The sequence below is a fragment of the Cetorhinus maximus genome, chromosome 5, assembly GCF_964194155.1.
Source record: "Cetorhinus maximus chromosome 5, sCetMax3.hap1.1, whole genome shotgun sequence".
Lineage (NCBI taxonomy): Eukaryota > Metazoa > Chordata > Chondrichthyes > Lamniformes > Cetorhinidae > Cetorhinus > Cetorhinus maximus.
This window is the reverse complement of record NC_135883.1, coordinates 12,536,551-12,556,963: the sequence shown is the minus strand read 5'-3', so window position 1 is coordinate 12,556,963 and position 20,413 is coordinate 12,536,551.

The window sequence follows — 20,413 nt, the reverse complement described above, 5'->3', positions numbered from 1 at the left end:
TTAAGGTAAGAAGAAAACATAAACAAATTGCTGAACAAAAAAAAAAATCAATGTCAAAGCCATAAACTGATCATTTTAAAAAATGAGTAATGAATAAAAATAACCTTTAAAAAGTGTCAAACAGCAGAGCGGACTAATAAAAACTAATAAAAAATAAGAACTTGAGAGACAGACTAGGCCTCAAGTCCTGATCACCAGGGGGAAGGGGACCGGGACCAAGATAAGGAGTTGGTTTTAACCGACACTGGCATGTGTTTGTCTCTAGTGATGCACACTCTGAGCTGGCCTTGGCGGAATTCATACAAAAGTTTGGATCGGAAGTGGGCTGCCTTTCAGTCTGGCTTTTCATACTCCCCCGGCCTGCATTGTGGATAGGTTTTTGGGGAGGGAGGATGAGGGGAAGGATGTGTGTGTGTGTGTGTGTCTCCACACTGAACGTTTTTGTGTGTGTGTCTGTATGATTTATTTAAGTTGGGCAAAGATTAATAGGAGACAAGATGTTTGGGGAGATTGAAACATGAAAAGGGCAGAGGTGTTAGGTTTGAGGTATAAGTAAATAAGTTAGATCTAACATTTGCATTTTTAGATACGTTGAGAGTTTGTTTGAATCTCAAAGGGGAGTCAGAGGTATGAAGAAACATGTTTGCATCTTGCAGAAGTTCCATAAGTAAATAGAAGCAAAGACAAGATGGAAATGTGCAATGTCTTATATTTGGAAGGGTTTGAGTTTCAAAGAGGTGTGAGAACAATGGAATCTGAGATGAAAAGGGAATACAGGTATTTTAGAATTACTGTGGAGAGCTTAGGGTAGCTATAGTTGGAGCTGCTGTTTGAGCTGTTGAGGTAGCAGCTTGAGCTGAGTTGGGGGCTGTTAGTTCTGGGCTGGGAGGAGATGCCATTTGAACGAGTCATCCAGTCAAGCCAGAAAAGTCTGGGGCTGCAATAAGCAATTTTATTCTGAAGTTTGGTTTCCACAGCAAAGTAGGAGAGAGTTGAGAGGTCATGTGGTATGCCTCTAATAAAGCTACAGCAGTTTGCATTGGGGGATATTTCTGGATTTCTTATGGTTAAACATTTATAAGGAAGTGTTGCCTGGAACTTGTGGGTCTGACCAAGTAAGGAGTCTTTTTGGGAGGAATGTTTGTGAGACTAACCTTAACTGTGCAACTGTAATCTTGTGTGTTTTTGTGTTTTCTTTTATTCTTGTTAACAAATCTTTTACTTTTAATTTTTAAAATCCCCAAAGTGGCACTGGACTTCTTGCTGCTGAGATCAGTACATCTTCTTCTTGTTTTCAGAATTCAGTAAAAAAGGCTATGGCCCGTAAGCCAGGTTTCCCACCTGGGATTTGGTTTGTGCAGCAATTAACACCGACTGTGGTCAGAACATTGCTGAGGAGGAGTTCGGGATGGCTGTGAAGGTGGCAAGATGCACTTTGTCTTTGCCTTGCCTAAAACTCCAACTGCCCTGGGTCTCGCTGTTGCTGCAATCGCCACTCCTCATGGTGTCCCCATCTTGACTCCTGTGGTCTTTTAGTGAGCTGGCACCTGTGCAGGAGGGCGAGAGTGCGGACAAGCATGGACCACAACACCCAGAATGTACCCTGGCTGTAAAAACAAATGGCTGTCCGGACGTGGGCTCTTGCTCCACAACAATTGGACCCGGAGCCCTGGAACTTTGTCCCAGAGTGGAGCGCCCACCGTGCCCTTGTGTCCGAGCACATTGAAGCATGAGGTGACCACATGAGAGAGTGATTAGCACAATGTGCACCCCCTCTCCTGGGCCCTGGTTGGGAAAATCCTACCCTAAGTTACTGTAATGGTGATTAGATCTAGAACGTTTCTCTCTATTTGTGCTGCTAATTCAGCAATCTTATTACGAATGTTCAGATAAATAGTTCTTTTGGCTTTTTTTATTGTTATTCTTTCCACGGATATTAATTGCTAATGCCCTGTTGCTGTTAAACTCTCAGCCCCTTCCGTCCCACTCTGCTAGTTTTTACCCAAACCACTACACTGCTCTATTGCACTGACTTTTCTCTTTAGATTTTTAAATCTTCTTTCAGCTGATTTCGCCCCCACCTCTTTTAGCTTAAAGCTCTATTCAAAGTCCTAGTTACACGGTTCGCTAGGCAGTTTAAATTGAGCCCATTCCAGCTGACAGTTGGTACTTTTGCCAGGGCCCCATGAATCAAAATCCCTTCTTCCCATATGACTCTTTGAGCCATACATTTAATTATCTGATCTGTTTCCCACCATGCTAATTGGCTGGCCGATCAGCTAACAATCCGAGGATGATTATCTTTCGAGGTTATGTGTTCTTCTAAACTTTAGTGGAAACAAGCTGAGCCTGTCCAACCTTTCCTCTTAAGACAACCCGCTTATTCCAGGTATCAATCTAGCAAACCTCCTCTGAACCGCCGCCAATGCATTTACATCCTTCCTTAAATAAGGAGACCAAAGCTGCACACAGTATTCGAGACGTGGTCCCACCAATGCCCTGTAACTATGCCATGCAATGCACCAATAACTGAAGCATAAGGTCCTTACTTTTATGTTCAATTCCTCTCGTAATAAAGGATAGCATTCCATTAGCCTTCTTGATTACTTGCTGTACCTGCATACTAACTTTTTGTGACTCCTGCATTAGAACACCTAGATCCCTCTGTACCTCGGAATTCTGCAGTCATCCTCCATTTAACTAATATTCTGCTTTTTTATTCTTCCTGCCAAAGTGAACAACTTCACATTTTTCCACATTATACTTCATCTGCCAGATTTTTGCCCACTCATTCAACCTACCTATATCTGTCTGCAAACTCCTATGTCTTCTCCACAACATACTTTCCTACTTGTCTTTGAGTTGTCTGCAAATTGAGCTACCATTGCCTTTGCTCCCATGAACTAAGTCATTTACCTTGGGCAGAAACCAAGGTTTCACATCTGAGTGACAGGAACACTGCTCATCAGACCAATGAGCCATAGGCAGGGAGATATTGTTGGGATAAAAGCAAAATATTGCAGATGCTCAAAATCTGAAACAAAAATAGAAAATTCCTTAAAAACTCAGCAGGTCTGGCAGCATCTGTGAAGAGAGAAACAGAGTTAATATTTCGAGTCCGTATGACCCTGAAGAAGGGTTATACGGACTCGAAACATTAACTCTGTTTCTCTCATCTAGAAGAACAAGGGTAGCAGATAGATGGGAACACCACCACCTGGAGGTTTCGCTCCAAGTCACTCACCATCCTGATTTGGAAATATTTCGCCGTTCCTTCACTGTCGCTGGGTCAAAATCCTGAAACTCCCTCCCTAACAGCACTGTGGGTGTACCTACACCACATGGACTGCAGCGGTTCAAGAAGGCAACTCACCACCACCTTCTCAAGGGCAATTAGGATGGACAATAAATGCTGGCCCAGCCAGCGAAGCCCACACCCCGAATAATGAATAATGAAAATGCAGGATGCCTGCTAGGCCAGATGATGAGTGTGCCTGGCATGTGTGGGTGGTGAGTGTTCCGATGGATGGGATGAAGGTAATGAAGGTGTGTGAGAGAGTGAATGGTGATGTCCCTTGAACTGGCAGTGAGTGAGGGCCCTGTGGATGTGTGATGGGCTTTGAGTGTGTGAGTTGAGAGTGATGAGAAGAGTGATTTAACTTGGCGGAATGGAGGAGACCATTCACCCTCTCTCAACACTGGGTGGCTGTCCTCTTTTGCACTGACCACTGCTGCCACCGCCTCCCAAGCCAGATTGGTCATGATGCTGCCCTTCCTGCGGCCAGAGCGGGGCTAAAGGTCATCACGGCGGGCCTCCACTGTGTCCAAAGGGTGCTCGAGGGATATGTCATTAAGCCTGGGGGCTTCAGTTTTCTTGCCTTTCAGGATCATGTCTTCCATGCAGCAGTCCTGGGCTGGAAGTACTGAGAAATATGCGCGCGGCTGCACCTTAAATATAGTGCCTGGCGTGAAGAAGTGGCAAGGTTATGGCGTGGTGGGTGAATGAGAGCCTGCCCACCATCATAATGGCGTTTTCCCCGGGAATGCATAATTAATGTGGCGGGATTGAGACAATGTGGCGTGAGAAGCCGCCATTGTGGCTGGCGGGTAAAACATCGTTTCTCCCGCCCACTACCACATTTTACTGCAAATCTGGGACGACTCTGCCCTTTGATTTTAAACAAAAGAGACTATTAATGAAGATACTCATAGACAAAAATGCAACTTTACAGTTGTTTAATTGTCATATTACAAAATATGATTTTGAAACTTTTTACTTTTCTCTGCTGTGGTGGTGTTTGACTTTGAGCCAATAAAAAGTGAAACAGGAAGTAATGCATAGCGCATGCCATACATAAGAATGTAATAATAGATAGAAATGCAACTAGATGTGTATTAGACAAAAGAATATCTCCCTGTCTGTATCCGGTTGTCCATTTCTAGCAATCTTATTAGTTAATTGGAATTACATGATCACCAATCTCTCCTGTTAGAGGTCCTAGTCACTATTTCTCATTACTTCCAGATGCAGCAAGACCTGGACAGCATTCAGGCTTCGGCTGAGAAGTAGCAAGTAACATTCATGCCTCATGAGTGCCAATGACCATCTCTAACAAGTGAGAATTTAACTATCTCCACTTGATATTTAACTGCTTTACCATTGCTGAATCACCACCCCCCCTCCCCCACCACCCCGCCATCAACATCCTGGGGTTACCATTGACCAGAAGGTTAACTGGACCAGCCATATAAAAGCTGTGGAACAAGAACAGGTCAGAGCCTGTATATTCTGCATGGAGTAACTCACTTCCTGACTCCCCAAATCCTGTCCACCATCTTTAAGGCACATGTCATGAATGTGATGGAATACTCTCCACTTTCCTGGATAAGTACAGCTCCAGCAACTCTCAAGAAACTCACCAACATCCAGGAGAAAGCAGCCAGTTTGATCGGCACTCCATCCACCACTTGATGCACTCATTCACTCACCACCGGCACATAGTGTCAGCAGTGTGTGCTATATACAAGATGCACTGCAGCAACACACCAAGGCTCTTTCAACAGCATCTTCCAAACCTATGGCCTCTACCACCTAGAAGGACAAAGGCAACAGATGCATGGGAATATCACCATCTGCAAGTTGCCCTCCTAGTCACACAGTATCCTGACTTGGAACTATATTGCCATTTCTTCGCTGTTCCTGGAACTCCCTTCCTGATAGCATTCTAGGTGTACCTACACCTCAAGGACTAAGATGGTTCAAGAAAGTGACTCATCACCACCTTCTCAAGGGCAATTAGGGATGGACAAAAAATGTTGGTCTTGCCAGCGATGCTCAGATCCCACAAAAGAGTGTATAAAAAAATACTGTGACCAACTGTCCACATTCAATCCCCTTGGGTACCAGGCTGACTGTTCCCATAGTGTGGCCATTGATCCCACATTCAGTCCCAGCAGGTCTAGGTCCTGTCTAAACCTCATTCTTGGCCTTAACTAAACTCTCACCTCTGACAGGCTATACCCATAACCTCGTCAACTCCACCACTTAAAGACCAGGCCCTGATAACAATTTCTGGCTGGGAAGTTGACCAGTACTTTTAATAAGATGATAGGCGGGTTGATTCACCTTTAAGTACTGAACTTGTATTGCTAATATTCTTGTTTGATAGTTCATTCTTTTATTGAATTCTCAAGAGCATAATTAATATTGTAAATTGCATTTATATTTTATGAAGCCATTGTACATTTTAATTGCATGGTGTTAGCAGGAAGAATGTATAGAAACATCCAGACTTCTAGGCATAACTTTGTTTTTACTGGGAGTATTGTGGATCTCAGGTTGAGGTAACTTATGTTGATGAGTAAGCGGGGCCACCCCCTGCTCAGACCCAAGGATGATAGATTTTGATTTGGCATTCTTACAAGAAGCTTTATTATTTAACTTTCTGCACATGATAATGAATGGATTAATTCTGTTTAATAAACCCCATTTCTGAGGTGGGTGGATAAATAAAATTAAAGGCTTTATGAGCTAATATTTCTAGTCTTGTTACTGATCATTTGATGTAAACAGAATCAATAGGAAACTCCAAACGCTGGCAAGCAGATATTCTAGTTACAAGTATTTCTTGATGCAAAACACCATTGATTAAATCAGTGCATTAACCTTGGTATGGAGTTTATAGAATGGTTGAATTAGTGCTGGATAAGTGTTTGTTCAATTTCAAGGTTCAGTAGGTTTTGTACGATATATAGTGACACCTGGTAAACCATCTGGCATGTTATACTCTTTAACAATAAAATAAATTGAATCTAGATTCTGCAGGCAGTGATAAGTCAGCTTGATATCTAATAGGAGGTACAAATGACTTATTTTCATCAGTTACTGTACTTCTGTTAGATTTTTGGCTCTTCAGTGCACACTGTACACTTGGAAGAAACTGTCACTCATATTATAACCTAGAAATCCAATATTGTAGCAAAATGTAAATCATAAATAATATTTGAATACAACCTGCACGGACTCTGTAGAGTATAAAACAGGAAAAAATGAGCACATGACAAATAGTCATTACAACAGATTAAATTATTGTCTTCAAAGTATACTAAAGTAAGTAGAAAATGTCACTAAAGTTTTGCTTGTCTGACTATCACTATTAAACAGCTGAGGATGTTAAGTGTGGATTTAGACCAGAACCCAGCAAGAGCAAGATAAGATGCTTCTGTTGAAAAAAACTTTGTGGGGAAGTGTTACAAACGTGACTTAGATTTTAACCCTGTGCATGTTGCATGATAAATATCACCACTTGCACTGGACATAGTGTAACTCCAGTGACTGGGTTTGAAAAGTGGTCCAGGTTAGTTAAACCTCTTGGCCACTTTGAGAAAGTGGATGCTCCTACCCAAGTTCATGAAACGTTTAAAATCTAATGTTTGGAAGTGGAGTTTGGAAGTATATGCTTACAAACTGCACACAGATCTGCCTCATGACAGCGAGGGTGTGATTCGTAGCCAGGCAATTGAGTTCAGCTGTTACCAGCTGTAAACCAGGTCCTACAGCTCCAGATCTCAGGCTGATAACACAGTACAACAACAGTCTTAGAGATAGTTATTATCATGGCTTGCCAGTTTTGTCATCCAGCTAGCCAGGTTAGATTTTGTGAGCTTTTGTTAATAATGGGCAATAAAAACATGATTAAGCTATAGTTTGAATAAAGATGGAACTAAGAAGGCTGATTTTGAGAGCATATTTGGATTGACATTGTAAAGCTATGTATGAAAATCTGTGTACAGATGGGAGAAGCACACCTGATGAATCTCCACACCACTGAGATAGTTCTTGACCCTTTGTGTGATAGCTCAGAATGTGTGATAGCAAATTGGCAGCCCGTTTCACAGGAGAGATGTAAAATGGGTTGCCGATTTGCTATTCATACATTACAACAGCAACCTCATTTTACAAGTGCTTCATTAGGAGCCGTGGGGCATCTTACTATGCTAAAGGCACCATAGAAATACAATTTGTTGTTGGTGTTGTTGTTCTATGTTATCACATTTTACACCCATTTTATATGATCACACAAAGCCATGATCTGCTCCAACTACAATTATCAAACTAATTATTTCTATAAAACTTTGAAATAATGCAGAACACGTTACATTTTCTTGTGTATTAAATTTACTTAAAGTGTAAATGAAAGTTTGGAATACCCCTAGATAATGGCATTCTCCTCTGAAAGGAATATTGTCCGTCTGTTCCGGTCAGTTGGAATAAGATTTTTAATTTCGCCCATTGTCCCTCGATGCTGATTTCATTCAAATATGACAGCAGCAAGATTGACACTACGCAGCGTTTTAATTCTTGTCCTTTAATATTTAATGCAGGAGGCATTGCTAATAATATGGATATTTTTGATCAGCTTAGAGTGACCTGAATAGAAAACTAGATTCAGCAAAATATGATGGTGGCCTAAGCGATTTCATCACTTTTTATATATTCGAAATAACATAACTGTGTGAATTAAGAAACTCAGTGAATAGAACATTATAAAATCATAATAGTGGCTATACTATGCCCAATGTTCTCCACTTACAGTTACTGGTCAGCATGCCTGTCCGTGTGGTAAACCCAGCTGCCACTATCTTTTTATTTGCAGGTTTGACATTGATTGTGCTGCAGTGGGCATGGTGCAGACTCACATTGTGTAATCTCAACTCCAGTGTTTAAAGATCCAAGCTAAAGATGGAATTTGGAGGAATTGGGAGTTGGAAGCATGAGAGGAAAAACATTGTTAAAATGGGCTGAGGACAGTCGAATATTGCACCCCCCTTTAAGGATGCCTCCCTTGTTGTGCTTCCATGGGCAATGGGAGGCCACGGAGATATATTCTTCCCCAGCAGCGGGAGGGAGAAAGCTGCTGCTGCCACAAAGACGTGGCTGAGAAGTTCAGCAGGAGTATTGTGGCACACACCTGGGGAAGGATTGTTTTGGATGGTGGGGTTTCCCGCTCACCACCGGACATCATACAGACATACAAACGTATGAATTAGGAACAGGAGTGGGCTACTCGTCCCCTCCAGCCTAGAAAGTCAGCGGGGAATGCGCCCAAACTCCCAATGGCTGCCCTGCTGCCATTGAACATTCTTTGGAGGATTAATTGAAGGAAGGGCCTTTCACTACCGTCTGGGGAGGAGACCCCACCTCAGTGAGCTGCTCCACCAGGAGGGGCCACAGCTGGGACTACATCCAGTGCCATGGAAGAAGTGGCAGGACTGGAGGAGTATTGGGGGGATCGGTTGGGGTGGGGGGGCGGGGGTTTCTTTTGGGAGGACTAGGGCAGGAGGTTCTGGGATGAAGGGGTGGTGGGGGAAATAGAGTCCAGGGTGGTGGGGGCCAGTTTCTAAAGGCCAGAGGGGCATGAGGGACCTGGATGAGCAGACTTGGGGGGGGAGGGGGGTGAGGTGGTGGGGAGGCCCAATTATGATGGAGGTTCCCCCCGCCCACTGTTGTCTGAGGCCGAGCATGCTAGTCTGCGAGCTTCCCCTCATCTCCGTCCCTCTCCAACTGGACTGAAAATTATGACCATGTGAGAAATGGCCATGAATAAATTATTCCAGACCTACCTTGCCTAAAATCTGGACCAATATACTTAAAAGTCCCACAAGCCTGACTTCCAATTTTAAATTCTACTCAAATCTTATTAATAACATATTTTTCAACTCTGCAGTACCACCCCATAAGAAATTATCAACTTGCATCATGAAGGTGTCTGAAGGTTTTCTTTTATGACACCAATAAAACTTTGCGGAATCTGCTTTTAGTTGAACACCTCTGATTTTCATCAAAAACAGATCTCATTGAAAAATATCCGACCCCGGGAGCATCATTCAGGCCATTTGTTTAGTTTCCATCGTTTGATTCAGCTGCCTCTTTGGGCAGCTTCAGAAACGCTTCTCTCTGTAAAGTGTCACTGCAGAAACACAGCCTGTAGCTCGATTGATCTACACTCCCAGCAATACGTGGCTTGAAGTGGTGAACTAGGTTTCCAAGATTACTTTTTCAGCTGTAGGAAGGTCTACTCTTAACACCTGTGTCGCTTAGTTACTCTTCAAAACCTCCAGCAAATAGCCTTGCTTTAGTCTAATAAATCCCACCCGCAGGCACTTTTCCAGTACAAATTCGCCCACGTGACACTTTCCACAATGGCTACTGGGATTGTAGTTTTCTGCCTCAATAATTTTTCTGAGCTTCCAACATTCACGGCTGTCTTATGAGGAAAGGCTGAACAGGTCGGGCCTGTACTCATTGTTGGAGTTAAGAAGAATTAGAGGTGGTCTTACTGAAACACATAAGGTTCTGAGGGGTTTTGACAGCGTAGGTATTGAGAGGATGTTTCCCCTCGTGGGGGAAATCTAGAGCTAGTGGGCATAGTTTCAAAAATAAATAAAGGGTTTCCCATTTAAGAAGGAGTTAAAGAGAGTTTGGAATTCACTACCTCAGAGAGCTAGGTAATTGAATATAATCAAGGCTGAGTTAGACAGATTTTTGATCTACAATGGAGCCATAGGTAGTGGGTGGGGGGTGGTAGCAGCACACAGGAAAGTGAAGTTAGACCACCGTCAGATCAGTCATGATCTTATTGAAAAGTGGAGGAGGCTCGAGGGGCCCAATGGCCTACTCCTGCTCCTATTCCATTTTCTGATGTGCTTATACGTATAGTCACCCATCCTCTGCTACCATGTTATACTCCAGAAAGACAGTTGGTGAAACATAGAATTGTAGCCAATCTTACTGAACTTTTATATTTATTTACAAAGTGACATGTTCCAAGCATACATCTCCTAACTCAGCAACCAAGGTTTCAGTCTGTGTCTATTTATAAGGATTTGAATAAATCATCAGTTAATTCCCAACACCTGTATACAGTTAAACACAATTAATGTATAATTATCACAGGGCACTGGCCTAACACCCCTAGTATCCTTCAAAATAGTGCGATGGGAATTTTTACATCCACCTGAGAGGGCAGAGACATTCAGCTTAATGTCTCATCCATAAGATGGTACCTCTGACAATGTAGGACCCTCTCACTACTACACTGGAGTGTCATTTGATTTTTTGTGTGCTGGTCCTGGGGCTGGATTTCATGTGCCCCATTGGGCATGTTTTCAGTGGTGGGGGCAGGGGGGCACAAAATATCGGGCGGGGGCACATAATATAGGGCGGGTGCCCAGCTCACCCCAAGCTCATCCCATAACATGGTTAGGTGAACAGTGCCAAAATCGGCAGCCTGCCTGCTATATGTAAATAAATAATTAAGGGTCAATTGAATTTGTTAACAAGCCAATTGACCCCAATAAGATGCTGCCCATGCCATGAAACAGTTGGCGTGGGCAGTTGGGTGGCAGTGGGCAGGCCATTCTTGTAAAAATGTTTTTAAAAGGGCGGGAAGGGAGGGGGTATACTAACTTCAGCGGGTGCCCTTTGTGCTTCTGGGGGCAGCCCCCTATGATAGTACTTCCCTTTCTTCTTATCCGCCTGCCCTCCAAAACCCACCGCCCCCAAACGCCCTGTTCTCCCACCCCTTAAGCTGGTCAAACCCTCCCTGCCCAATACCTTGTGCTTACCTCACTGCAGGGTCCATTGGTCCATCTCCTTGGGGCTGGTCGCAGTCCACTCATGAGGTTTTGGCGCTGCCGGGACTGCTGGATCTGGCCGGCAGCTCCCGAGGGCGGGAATTCACCCCAGTGAGGGATGGAAATCCAACTCTCCAGCAGCCTAGCACGCCCACATTGTGTTATGGTTCCAGCTGACTTCCTTCCTGGGGTTTGAGGCGGGGGCGGGGGGTTGCAGGGGGTGGGATGCGAGTTGCGACCCCCCATAATATGCAGCCCCTGGACTCGGCCTTGAACTCACAGCCTTCTAACTCAGAGGCAAGAGTGATAATACCAATTGAACCACAACTGACCTATCCCTTAGAACTTGCAAGAATTAAGTGCGCAGGTTGGCGCTGGTTTCCAGATGTGCTTGTCTTTATACTGATGTTTTTCCTGAAACTCATAACTCAACCCAAGTGCTACTCCATGTTAAAATTTCTTTCATTGCCTGAACTTTACCCTCTGTTGCGCCCGAGGTCGGTGCAGCTGGAAGTGGGTGTAAAACCTGCTCCCGGCTCAGATCGCACTGTAAATGCGATCTTACACTGGGTGGCCAATTAACGCCCGCCCAGCATGAAACGCGGCCGCCGCATTTGTTTTCTGTGGGTGGGGAACGCATCGGGCGCTGGGTCCAATGAGGACCTGGGTGGGGTGCTCAATAAACAGAAGAGGCAGCTCCCTGAAGGCTGCCAGGAGTTGTGGGGGAGGCTGAGGGAGCTGTCTGGAAGCTGCTCAAGAAACATCCTGGTGCGCAGTCATGGCCTCAGCACCTGGTGGCCATGGAAGGTGGTGAGGGGGGTGGGCAAGTCGGTTGGACACTCTGCCCATCCCCGTTTCTCTGGTGAGTGCCTGGGAGTGCTGGTCGGGGAGGTCAGCACCAGGCGGCATATCCTAATGCCCAGGGGTGGCAAGAGAAGGCCGCCTCACCTGACCAAGAAGGCCTGGACAGAGGTCGCCACCCAAATCAGTGGGCACGACGTGGCGCACCGCACATGGCTTCAGTGCCACAAAAGGTTCAATGATCTGCTGTTGGTCAGCAAGGGTAAGTGCAGAAATGGCATTGACCTGTGTGGAGAACTTTATTCGGGTGCTGGTTTCTCAGAGCATTCAGGGGTCTAAGGTTGTGTATGTCAACTGGAACTTAAGCCTGCCCTGCCAAGGCTGGGATGTCAGCATGACTGGCCTCAGTGCATTGCAGGATGAGATGTGCCACAGTGACACGGCCCATCTAATGCCCAGGTGGGAAGGCAGGTGGGAACCAGGAAAGGGCTTTCAGGGAGATGGAGCAACAGTGAGGCTATTTTTCCCTGTCAGGAGAAGAGGAGTCATAACACTGCGGAGCGCCGCAGAACGGGTGAAGGAGTGCCAAATCTGTGCTACCTCACTAAGCATGAGAGCGATGCACTGGAGCTTGTATGCCACAGGCCAGCTCCCCTCTCCGGTCGTGGTGAGGTGGGGGTCTCGGATGAAGGTAAGAGTGTAGGTGGCAGATGTGTGTGTGGTGGGTACTGGAAACACAACCGGCCCCTCTCATCAGAAGCTGACTGTCATAGCCAGAGAGCCCATTGAAGCTCCAATGCAGATGTCACCATGCTGCAGGTCACCCAGGTGCCATCCATCCAATTGTACAGGAGCCATGAACAGCCTTGGTACCTGTGAGTGCCGCAAGATGTAAACATCATGCGAGCTCCCAGGGTAATGGGCAGAAACTTGGAGAATCTGTATCCTGTGGTCACAGACGATCTGAACATTCATCGAGTGGAACCCCCTTCTGTTTGCGAAAGCTCCAGGCTCACCTGCTGGTGCCTTGATGGTCACATGCATGCAATCTATAACACCCTGGATGTGGGGGAACCCAGCCATCGCAGCAAAGCCTCATGTTCCCCTCCGCCTGGCTCACCTCGTCTGTCCAGAAGTGGATCAAAGTGCAGACATGTCTAAAGATAGCATCAGTCACGAGCTTGACACAACCGTGTGCAGCTGATTGAGAAACACCACACAGATCCCTCACTGAGCCCTGAAAAGAACCAGAGGCATAGAAGTTGAGGAGCACTGTGACCTTCAAAGCCACTGGCATGGGGTCCGCCCAGGCAGCTGGGGGCAATTTCCAGATTTATCATGTCACATATTGCTGTCACTGTGTACCTGGAGAGGCGGAGTCTCCTGCGGCACTGGACCTTGGACATCTGGAGGCCGTTGGTGCGCTGTCTGAACACTCGGGACGCTGGGTAGTGGCGTCTTCAGCGTGCCCTCCCGCCTTGGCTTCCCTGCTGGCCCTGCACCAACTGAGTCCGTGCCTCTCCTCTTAAAGGTCTGTCCCTGAGATGCTGTCTGCACCCACCTGGCCTCCTCTCCCTCCTGCCCCCCTCTTGCTCTTCAGAGGAGGTTCCACCACTGGAATAGACTATCCCCATTAGATGGGATACAGAGGAGCAGTGCCTTGAAAATGCAGGAGCGCTGGGCTGCAATACTCAGGGGAACTTTCCAGGGAAGATGCTGAAAGGCAGGTTTAACAATCAAATGAGATGCCAAGAAACTCTGGGACAACTCTGTACCCTCAGAGCAATGAGCCGGCAATGATGGAGAAAGTGCTGCTGCCCTGGGGGCCTTTTATCCCACCAGTGGATGAGGAAATGATAAAAATGTGAATTCCGCCCACCCGTTATGCTCATGCGATGAGCTAAAAATCGCACAGGCAACGTAAAATTGGGATCAATTGGCTTTTTAATGGCCTTAATTGGTCCTTTAATTGTCAGCGGTTGCTGCTTTGACTCTCCCTGTGCGATAGACACCAGGACGCACACCCGATGTCTTTTTCTGTAATTTTACCTGCATTCGGGTTGGGCGCGCACCCGACCTTGGAACGCAAAATTCTGGGCCTGGGTTCAGTACGAATACCATTAGTGTTTGTGTCATACTCAAATGATCATTCTTCATGTGGCAGTCTTAACAGTGAGTAGCGCCAAGTTATTTGGTCAGGAGCGACAAAAGAGAAGATCCATGATCATACCCTTACCTGGACAACTAAATAGCCATCAGGAACGGGAACCTAGGGAAGTATTGTTAATCTCTACTATTGCCCAGGAAAGATCAGTTGACACAACAGAGAGCAGCATTTTAACCTGAGGTCTTCCTGGTTCGTATTACTCAGCTGACTAAGTCATGCAAAAAGTGCTATAGGAGCTTTTAAATATAGCTAAACATTCTCAAAATTAGGTCTATCCACCTTGGTAGTTTGTTTTCTCTCAGTTTAAACCTCCCCATGTTGTGCATTTTTTGAAACTCAGTGATCGTGGTTCTTGAAAACATGAAGTGCAATGTCCATGTTCAACCTGAAATAACTTCAAAATTGGCTGATAACACCAATAATCACCATTATAGCAAGCAGACCTTATAGTAATATGTGGGTGATTGACCGAAATTCTGGGAGATGGGGAAGAGTGGGACTTAAGCTTATTAAATTGATTGGCCAATGTCCTTTGCATCCAATCAGGACAAGGATATTGACTGTTAACTGATGGGGGTCAGTGAGTGAAAGTATAACATTAACAACCTCAAGCAAGATGAAAGATTTGTATAATCGATAGCAACTATTGCTGTGCAGATTCACATCTTCCAAAAAAAAAACGGTATAAAATAATTGGTTAGGAATAGAATTGTCAGTTATTATAAGCTCTCATATGAATGATCTGGTACTCTGTCACTTGATTATTAATGATTTCCTGGCATGACAGAGATGTCACACTAAGGAAGGCAATCAGTCAAGGATGAATAATGTAAGATAGAGTTGAATAAATGTATTACTTTGACGTTTGTAGAATTGCTCATACACTTTAAAATGCAATAAAATAGAAAGCAATATTTTCCACTCTGCTTAATAACTAACTAATCCATAAAGGTGTGATTTTTTAAAATAACCCTATCTATCAAATTGCTTTCTTTCTGAAAGGCAGCCACATTGTTTTCAAAACTTAGGGGAGAACTTCCCCCATGTCAGGGTGCCGGTTGGGAACAGGCGCGGAGCAGATGGCCGCCCGCAATCGGGTCAGTGCCGCCATTTTATGCGGGCGGGAAAATTAAGGCCCACCCAGCGTAATGTGCAACTCCTGAGGATGGCGGGAGTGGGCGGGCGGTGGCAGGAGTGCAATGACCGCTGGGTCCAGTGGCGACCCGGAGGCCTGTTTAAATAAAGCGCTAGCAGCTTTGCAAAGGCTGATCACAATGGCCAGGAGCAGGGCCCCCCAGGGCACTGCTGGAGAGCAGGCCAGGCAGGAGGGTAGGGCAGCAAGGCAGCGTGCCACTTGATTTACTGATGAGTGCCTAGCTGCCCTCCTGGAGGAGGTGGCAGCGCGGCTGAGGGTCCTCATTCCGAGGGATGGGAGGCAGAGGCCGCCCCACCTGACCATACCTGGGAGGAGGTGGCAGACATAGTCAGCTCCCATGACGTGGTGCGACACACATGGGTCCAGTGCCGCAAGCAATTCAACGACCTCTTGCGTTCGGGAAGGGTGAGTACCATGTCGGCAGAGGTCACTTCATACAGCAGGTAGGCTTTCCCCTCAGCCCCTGCCTCCCCCCACCCCCAACCTGCCTCCACCCTCCCCCCAACTCTGAGTGCAGTGACTGCATTGAATCATTGACAGCATGTTTCCCTCGCTGGGTGGGCCAGCAGATATTGCCCATGCCGAGGTCACCCTGAGAGGGTTGTGCTGAGATGGGTTCTGCACCCGCAGCATGTGGTAGACTGACACCCACATTACTGTTTCGGGGACTACCTCAAGGATCTGCACCTAGGCGCAGTGCTGGAACTGCGAGGCATGTCAAAGTCAGGCTGCTGACAGGCTGGGGGAGGGGAGCTTCCAGGTGGCGGGGCACCGATTCATCTGCTGCCCCTTGGTGTTCCACGTGCTAGTGTGTCCCTGCCTTGCAAGGTTAAACTGTGCGGTGGCAAATGTGATGGAGGCAGCATTTGGGCAGTGGGGTGCGACAGCCCTGGCTTCTTGGTGTGAGTGTGCGGCAACTGCAGGGTGACGATTCACTGGAGTCCTGCAATGTCCCACTCTGGCTGGGGTGACAGGGATGTGATGGGAATCCAGGTACAGGCCGGACTAATCAATGCTCCTCTCTCCTTTTCAGGAGAAGACTGTGCACACAATGCCCCCGAGCGGATGCGGACTGGCGGAGGCCAGGCCCTGTTGGCCATCGTGATTAGATATGAGCAGGAGGCGATGGACCTGGAGAGATGCCATGTGCCCAGGTCGACCGGTGGCGGTGAGGCTGGGGTGCCATAGGGAGGTATGTTTGGTGAGCGCTCAGGTCACCATGTGTGTCCCAGCAGCCATGGCACTGCTGAATGCTCAGTGATTGAAGCATCCAACATGGGTTTACCCTTGATTATGGAAGGATGAGCGCATACTGATCCGGAGGACAGGGATGCACATTGACATTGTCTCCACTTTAACTAATCAAATGTCCTAGTTCTTCCTTTCAGCATCACCGGAGCAGGGCTGGGAGGAGGAGGCAGAGGGGCCCCTCTCACACCTGAGGACCCAGAACAAATGGAATCACCAGCGTCACTCAATCTCTGCCAGGCAGACACCAGCGCAGATATTCGCACCTCAGTGGGAATTAGATTGTCGGCTAGTGTCCCAGGGCACGGCGGTGAGGGCACTTCACATTCGCTTGAGGTGCAGGCAGAGACAGAGAGTGCCCAGGGCGCCGGCAGTCGGAGGATTGCTGAAGACCGGGTACATGCTCAGTCAGTAGCTGATGATGTGCCTCTGGAGTCGTCCGTGAGGCAGCGAATGCTGGAAGTGCAGCAGGGTCTGCGGGAGGATCTGGAGGAGATACATGAGGCTATGTGTGGCATGGTGCCTGTGCTTGAGGAGTCCACATGGAGCATTACTCATGCAATGAGCCTCATGGCTGAGTGCCCTACATCCTCCATGGAGAGAGTGGCGTCTCTCATGGAGAGGCTCATCGAGGTGAACAATCAGGGCCTCCTGGGGTTGCGCTCGGACCAATAAGCCCTCACAGCGGCATTGACCTCAGCTGGTCATTGCCTGTGCGGGAGATGGTTTGGGCACCAAGTATCCCGGCTCGGTGCCCATCCATCCACGGTGAGCAGGGTGGTCCAAAGTGACCTTATGTCGGTGCAGCAGCTGCCTGTCATCTCTGCGGGCTCCTCTCAGGGGTCTCCAGATGAGGACGGCAGCTCCTCCGCCCCTCTCCCAGTGACTGTAGCATCTGATGGGGCTGCGAGGACTGGGGAGATGCCAGCTGTGGAACTGGCCGCTCCCTCCCTGGCGGGACCAGCACAAGCTCCACAGGCCAGAGGACGCCCGCCAAGGTCATCGAGGCCAACAGGACAGCAGAGTGAGCAGGCTGTCTCAGATGCCAGTGCCAGCGAGGGGTCAGCACCTAGATGTAGCACCCGCAAGCATAAACATAAGGCACCTTAGGCACACCACGGGTTTCTCACGGGTTTTATGTTGCTCCGCTATTAGTTCACGTCCATTTGGTGTGATCTGTAACACCTTTGTAATTATTTTTTTCTGAATTTCATTTCGTTAAATCATTACATTTTGATAGGTGAGCATTGCTCAGGGTGACTCCTTACTTCTGCAGGTGGACGGCAACCCTTGATGTTATGAGTGAGTTGTTTGACTTTGAGCTTTATTGACAAGGCCCTTAGTTAATGTTCCCATCCAGGCAGATTTTGCACTCAGGTATCGAGCTTAGAGTCTGCAGCCCTGGCTTGTGTTGAAGGTCCATATGTGGTGTGCTAGCTGAAGGTTCATTGGATTAAAGCCTCCTAGGCGTCCCTGCCTACCTGGAGTATGCCCGGGTCAGCGTCTACCCCCTCAGCGTTCCCCTGTGTGTGCTCATCCTTGGACTCACTCCTGGACTCATCGTGTGCATCTGGAGCAACCGAGTCTACATCTTACTCGTCCACAGCGTCGCCCCTTTCCAGCGCAAGATTGTGGAGAGCACAGCATGCAACCACTATCACCGAGACACGATCTGGGGGGTACTGGAGTGCGCCCCCTGAGCAGTCCAGGCATCGGAAGCGCAAGTTGAGAAGACCGATGGTTCTCTCTACCAAAGCCCTTGTGGTGCCGTGGCTCCTATTGTACCGCTGCTCAGCTTCTGTTCTTGGATGGTGGAGAGGCGCCATGAGCCACCTTCTGAGGGGATAGCCCTTGTCACCCAGCAGCCATCCATCCAGCCGGGCTGGAGCATTGAAGAGCCCCGGCACCTGGGAGTGTCTGAGGATGTAGGCGTTGTGGGAGCTGCCTGGGTACCTTGCACAGACTTGTAGAATCTGCATCCTGTGATCACAGACTATCTGCACATTCATGGAGTGGAATCCCTTCTTGTTGATGAAGGCACCGGGCTCACCTGCTGGTGCCTTGATAGCCACATGTGTACAGTCTATAGCACCCTGGACACGGGGGAAGCCAGCAATGGCCGCGAAGCCTCTGGCTCACTCGGCCTGGCTGGCCTCATCCCAGTGGTAGTAGGTGAAAGTCAACGCACGCCTGAACAGAGCATCTGTCACCTGCTTGACACAAGTGTGGACGGCTGACTGGGAGACTCCACAAAGATCACCCACCGACCCCTGGAAGGCATAGAAGTTGAGGGCAGACGTGACCTTCAGCGCCACTAGCATGGGGTGTCCACCCACACAGTTGGCACAGATCTCAGGGCCTATCATCTGACAGATGGAGGTGACTGTCTCCCTTGAGATTTGGAGCCTCCTTTGGCACTGCACCTCAGACAAATTGAGGTAGCTGCTTCGCCGTCTGTAAATACTGGCAGCAGGATAGTGGCGCCTTCTGTGGCCCCTTCCGCCTTGGACTACCTCTTGGCCCTGCACCCCTTGTGCCTGCGCCTCTCCTCCCAAAGCTGGCTTCCCTGGAGGCTGAATGTGCACTCCTGGCCTCCTCCCCCTTCTGGCCCTCCCTTCCTCCTCAGCAGAGGTGCCTTCAGTAGAGAGCACAACTCCCATTCCCAGAGTAAGGGAAGGCTTCCTGAAACCAGCAAGGCCCCAGAAATGATGTTTACTCAAGAGTCCTGACCTGAAGCCTGTTATTCCTGTCCAAGCAGCTGTGAAGAGTTTTGAAGTTTTCCTGCTCACACAGGCAAGTATCAGTAACTTTAACAATTAAATCTCTGACAAATAACATTCTTAACCCGCCTGTGCATGAGGTTTATACAAATGTCTCCTACCTGCCTGCCCATTGCCCGTGCAATGTCCTGAAAATCGCACGGGCCCCGAAATATTCCAGACAATTGCTGCCTCACGGGCCTTAAGTGGATCATTAATTAATGGCGGGTGCGCATCGGAGAACATCGCGTGCCCGCCCACCTAAATATCACGATGGCGCGCGGTGATGACGGGACACTCACCCGATGTCACCGTGCATTATTTTACGCGGGCACCACACGCCGACGAGAAAATTCTGGCCTTAATGTAAATTTAAGGACATAAGAGCATAAGAAGCTGGAGCAGAAATAAGCCATACATCCCTAAAACCTGCTCCACCATTCAATGAGATCATGCTTAAACTTCCACATCAACTCTACTTTCCCACCCTAAAAAACGTTCTGAAACATGTCCCTTCAGGTGACTGTCAGATGAGTAGGGACATGTTATCAATTAAATTTAAAAAAAATTTAATTTAATTTTTATTCGATGTTGGAACCCTCATCCCGCCCGTGGATGAGGTTTCCAAAAAATTGCAAAGGCCGCTTGGCAGGCAGCAAAAAATTTAAGTTAATTGATACTTTAATGGCCTTAACAGGCCTTTTAATTGTTGGCTGGCGCACTGCTGATTCCCGCACGTGCCCGCTGACTGAACTATCGTGCGTCATTTCACGCTTGAGTGGGTTGGGCTCGCTCCTGCCTACCGAAGTGAAAATTCTGCCCATAATCTCCCATTTACTGATATTTTATTCAATTTGCCACATTTTAGCCCATTCCCCCATTTCCCTTTCGCCTGCTAAAGGATTAACTGTGCCTCCGATTTTGGTATCTTTTGCAAATGTTGACCACACTCCCCTAAGCTTGAATCACATCGTTGACACGTGGTTAACAGAAATGTCCCGGAGCAGAACCCACTCGGACACCATTTTCCACTTCTGACCAATCTAGAATGCTGGCAAGACAATTCTTCATGTGTCGTGTATCTTTTGAATTCTGTTAAATTACGTTATAACAATCATTGTTTATATTTTAGACCTCAGTCTCAGC